Below are 5,652 nucleotides of genomic sequence, written 5' to 3'. Positions count from 1 at the left end.
CCCCAAACCTATACCTCCAAGAAATGCGAACCAGTCGCTTACCGTTCCTCAACCTGGTAGGATAAAGGTTGAGAACAAAAGTGATGAAGTACGGCTTCTTCTCCCGGTTCCCTTTTTTGCCACTGATTTTTCTGTTCATCAAAAAATATTAATTGAACTTAACCAAAAGAATATAAAAATTGTACTAAAATTAAAATATAAATAAAACTTACTTGAAAATTTTCAATTTAAAAATGAGTGCACAGTCACTGTCGCTCGCCCACCATTTCCACAAACTTTTGGGATGGATATGTAGGAGTTGCCTTAGGCGGTGCACAAGTTTAGTAGTACTTGTGCAACTCGTACTTCCAATCCTTATACCGCTAACTTCACATTAGGTCTATATACTCGAGGCAAGCCTTGTCCGTTGTGTCTTGCTCGAAGTTGGCATGAAATTCCCATAAAAAAAATTGTTTAGTTTACAACGACATTAAATAAGTAAAGGAAAAAAAAAATGAATAAATTATTGTATAAAAGTTGTCGATTCATCTCAGCATGGACCTGGGAGATATGGATCTTCTACGACTCGGTGACTAAGAGACATTTCTTGCACAAACTGTTGAATTTGTCACTCACTCGGCGGTGACTGAGAAGATATACTACTCGGATTTGCTTTTGTGCGACCTAAGTGATCCGGTTGCTTGCCAACCCCCTACAAAACCCTCGATTATTTTTTTTTTGTTTCTTAGGCCGATGGTGAGCTCTCTAATTCCTACCCTCTCCACTGCTGCCAAGTCAACCTTTATGCTAAGGCTTCCTTAGAAAGGGTTTGAGCCTGGCAGATCGGGCTGCCTAGGTCAATGGCACAGAACTATTTAGGTCAGCGGCCGACTCGGCAGTGGCCGTCTGCGTCCCGCTAGCCGCCAAAGTGGCGTTGGGGGCCGACCACTCACTTTGACTAGAGGCTGAGGCTGAGCGGCAATCACTCGTGATCATGCACGAGGACATCTGCAAAAAAATCATAATTTCTAAGATTTTACCAAATTTCTCATAATTTTCCTATTTTCCTGCAAATTTTCATAACTCTCCTACAATTCCACATACTTCTAAAATTTTGCCAAATTTAAACATTTCCTACAAATTCCACAAATTTTCATAATTTTACTACAACTTCACATAATTTTTATATTTTCCTACAAATTTCACAAATATTCATAAATTTCCTACAAGTTCACATATTTCCAAAATCTTACCAAATTTAAACATTTCTTACAAATTTCACAGATTTTCATAACTTTACTTCAATTTCACATAATTTTCGTATTTTACTACAAATTTCACAAATTTTTATAAATCTTGTGACAATTTCACATATTTCTAAACTTTCACATATTCAGTAGGTATGGGTTTTTACTGTTTGACACAGAATTTGTGGTCAACTATTCAATATAGGAGGGATTCATTTGCAACAGTTTCTCTATGTGGGACGTTCAATGTGCTTCAGTGCTTCAATGCTTCAATGGTTCCAATACAAGGACTATTTTGGAGGCGCCCATATATATTTTTGCTGCTATCATATAAGATTTCATCTAAATATGTATATTCTGCAGAATCAATATTGTTAAAGACTATATGCATGTAACTCCAAGAAATGCCTAATTATTAACGGTAACATTCACTATATATCACCTCTGTTGTCTTGTTTACATTTCTCAATTACAGTAGTATCTTAGAGCAGGGAACAGACTCCCCTTTTCTACTACGCACCCCTCCTTATACGATCAGAGACAGATACCGGTCCAACAAGAAAAAAAATGATGGACAATTAATTTTTTGATCCTTGGTATATAATATAATCTTTAAAAGCAATAGGCTTGTATAGGAGAGGGGGGCTGACTAAAGCTTTATTTAATAGAGATGAATTGTCTGTCCTCCCATTCCCATACATTCCCCATACCCTTCTGTTTTGTGCGGTCACGGTTAAGTCACGTCAACATTTTATATTATTATTTTTTTATAAAAATAATTAGACAAAAAAACAAATGTTAATGTGACTTAACCGTGATCGCACAAAACAGGAAGATATGAGGTGGGAACGAGAAGGGGAGAGCAGACAATCCATCTTCTTATTTTACGTATAGACTCCCATCATCACAAGGGAGAAGTTTCTTGATCCAAAAGTAACATTCACATTAACAATATTATTTTATCAAATGGCTAAGATCAAATTTGTGTAATCAAAATGATAATGTTCAATGGCATAATTAATCTATTGCGTCACCTGTGACCTGTGTTCACTGTCTACTTTATTAGTAAGAATACTGCAGCAAGATGTTGATGTATGTTGAAACCGTTAGATTTCTTACGTTTTTGGAATAACCACTATTAATTACAAAGAACCATAGATTGCCGAGTACTTGGACAAAATGGTTGCGATAAATCCTAATTAACAAGGAGCGTTACATATAGTGACAAAAATATATTACTATATTTTAAGAAACTTCACTAACTTTTAAACATTTTAAGGGAAGATAAAAATACAAAAATACCTAAAGTGAGACAAAAATGTGGAAACAATTTTTTAAAATACCAGCCATAACCCTGACAACTGCTCTTGTTAACATAACCCAAGCCACACAAATTCAAAGAAATTAATGTTTTCCATCAGCTCAACCATTCTTTGACTATTTTTGTAGGATCACTTTTGAAACTATATGTAGAATCAGTTTGTATCTTTTATTATTAGAATCAATCCAACGCCTCATCAATTATTTTTATAAATTAATTTCAAATATATGTAGAATTAGTTTTGTATACTTTTTAGTAGAATTAGTTTGTATAGTTTTAGTGAAATTTGTTTGAATATTTTCAACAAAACTACATACATACCATCAGTGCAATTCGTCATCGACCACTTTTGCAGAATCTGTTGTAGATATATAGAATCAAATTCTACACTTTATAGTAGAATAATTTTGCATAGTTTTAGTAGAATTAGTTTATATACTTTCAACAAAACTACATAAGTACCATTAGTCCAACCCCTCTTCGTCCATTTATGCAGAATCAATTTTAAATATTTGTAGGATCAATTTTGTATACTTTTTACTAAAATTGCAGTTTTAGCAGAATCAGTTTGCATATTTAAACATCTCTTCCTCACCTTTTCTTCTTTCTGATGAATGACAAAATTTTAAAATTTCACTAATTTATCCATTGGTTTAACTAAATAATAATTTTATGAGAACACCAAAATATGATCTGCAAGAAATCACAGGCTTGATAGAGCTAGTTACTACTCTAGCTTCATAGTTACAGTGCCATCAATTTCGACAGAAGTCTATTTCTTTTTATACATACAGTAGTGATGACATAACATATCACATAAAATTGAAATAGAAAGATAAACAAATAATAGAAAGAAAAAAACCTGAAAAAGTATGAAATTATAGAAATTTGCATTTTAAATTGAAAAAATACTTGGTTATTCAAAGATAAGTAGGAACTCCTACTGAAATGTTATCAAAATTATTCATTGTTAATTTATAGAACTTCGTGTTTATAATCAAAACCGTTCATATTATAAATCACCTTCTAAAGATTGCCCTTGCAAAAAATCAATTAAAACTAAGGTCGTTTAGTCATCAAATTGTTTAAAAACAAATGAACGGTATTGGTAAAAGCATTAAAAACCATCTACATATTTGCTATAATAGATTGACTAAACGAACTTAGTTTTAATTTATTTTTTGCAGAAATTATCTTTACAGTGCGATTCATAGTATTAACGGTTCTGATCATAAACACAAAGTTCTGTGATTAAAACATTAATAATTTTAAGTAGGAGTTCCTACTTATCTTTAAGTAGCCAAATATTAATCTTTTAAATTTGCACCACCATCATGGACTTCCCATCCACCTTATGCATCAATAATGATCTTGCGTCCAGTAAGACCTGCATCACCACCACCAATCACAAAGCGGCCTGATGGTTAAGATGGAGATTATCTTCTCATCAAGATAGGTCAGTGGAAATCTCATAGTTTGTGACGGTCTCATCATGCTGGGTGGAGATAAGGACGGTGTTATACGCACTGAAATCATACATATTTTATCACTAAAAAGAGCATTTTGGTAATTTAAACTTTAGAAAGAAAGAAAAAAAAAAGTTAATGATGTCATCTTCCACATATATTAACATCATTAATTTTTGAAAAGTGCACTCTTAATTAAAATTAAGTATTAAAAATATATTCTATGTGTAATTTTTTCCAATTAATAATATCACACATTTGGGGAACCTCGATTGTAGAATTGGATAATACTTGCATTATTCCCTTACGAATAATGTATATTGACTGTATAAATTTTATAATCAGAAACATTCAATTTCTTAATCTTCATTTGAAGATCACTCTTATAAAAAATCATTTCAACTAGAGGTCATTTAATCATTCAAATATATAAAACAAATTGACAGTGTAAGTACTTGTAAACCAACCTATATCAATCTAATAACTCAGAGAGAAAGATGATAAGAGAAATAGAGAGAGACTTCTTCAGATTTCTTCTAACAGCTTACAAGATAAGCTATCTTTGTAACTGCCTGTGTAATCTATTGACAAGTGGCAATCTCTCAGCCATTGATCCAATACTCCTAACAGTACTAAGTAATATATTCATGAAGAACATTCATTTATTCAATATATTTGGATGGTTAAATGCTCTCCAATTCAAATGATTTTTCGTAAGATTGATCTTCAAATGAAGATTAATACCAGTTTCAATCCTTAGTTTTATTCGGTCAAGATATGTTATTTGCAAATAGAAGAATATGTGCATTCCACATAGGAGATGCAAGTATTATCCATAATTCTTCTGTGCTTGTGCTTGTGAAGTTGCCATGTTTACTTCTTTCGCTTACTCTTTCCATTTTCACGTATCATCATATTCAAACTTTTTGCATAACATTGGTGTCCATGGGAAAACATAAAACAAGGGGTTTAAAATTCCAGAAAAAACATGATAATTAAGTAACAATTCACAATATTATTATGAAATCGTTGAAAGCAAACCAATATTAGTGAAGAAAGTTGAGGTTTCATTATAAATTCAATTGGCAATATAGAGAGTAGTTCAACTACTTATAAGGACATGCAAGGTCCCTCATTTTTCCGATGTGATTGATACTCACTACACACCTCTTCATGTATCTACGAATTTTCAAGCCTAATACGTAGACAACACAAATCGGGTTAGGTGGAGCACACGTGACCGTTAGATTTCACATACGGGACAATCTGCTATGATATTATGAAGTAAGTTGAGGACTCACTATAAAATCAAGGGAGCTTTAATGAAAAAGGCTTGGGTCAACAAATATTTAACAAAAAACCATCCTAAAATGTTATTTAACCAAAAGGGCTCAAAGTTTAATAAAAAACCATCCAAAACTATTGTCTACCTTTTTTGTGCCCTTATCCTCATATTCCTCGTCATAGTCCTCATCCTCATCCTCTTATCTGCACCACGAACAATTTATAATGTTAGTATTTTATTCCAATCAGATCCAATAAGGACCTATGGTCCTGGTGATGTACGTACATATCAGGCATTTGTAAATAGGAAAAAAAAAAAACCAAAACATAAAACTGTTTCTGGAGAACCCAAAAC

Source organism: the organism of the source record quoted next, unplaced genomic scaffold (genome assembly GCF_019419815.1).
Source record: "Pyrus x bretschneideri cultivar Hongxiangsu unplaced genomic scaffold, Pyrus_bretschneideri_v1 Contig3, whole genome shotgun sequence".
Classification (NCBI taxonomy): domain Eukaryota; kingdom Viridiplantae; phylum Streptophyta; class Magnoliopsida; order Rosales; family Rosaceae; genus Pyrus; species Pyrus x bretschneideri.
The sequence above is the reverse complement of the archived record's forward strand: the minus strand, read 5'-3'. Positions refer to the sequence as shown.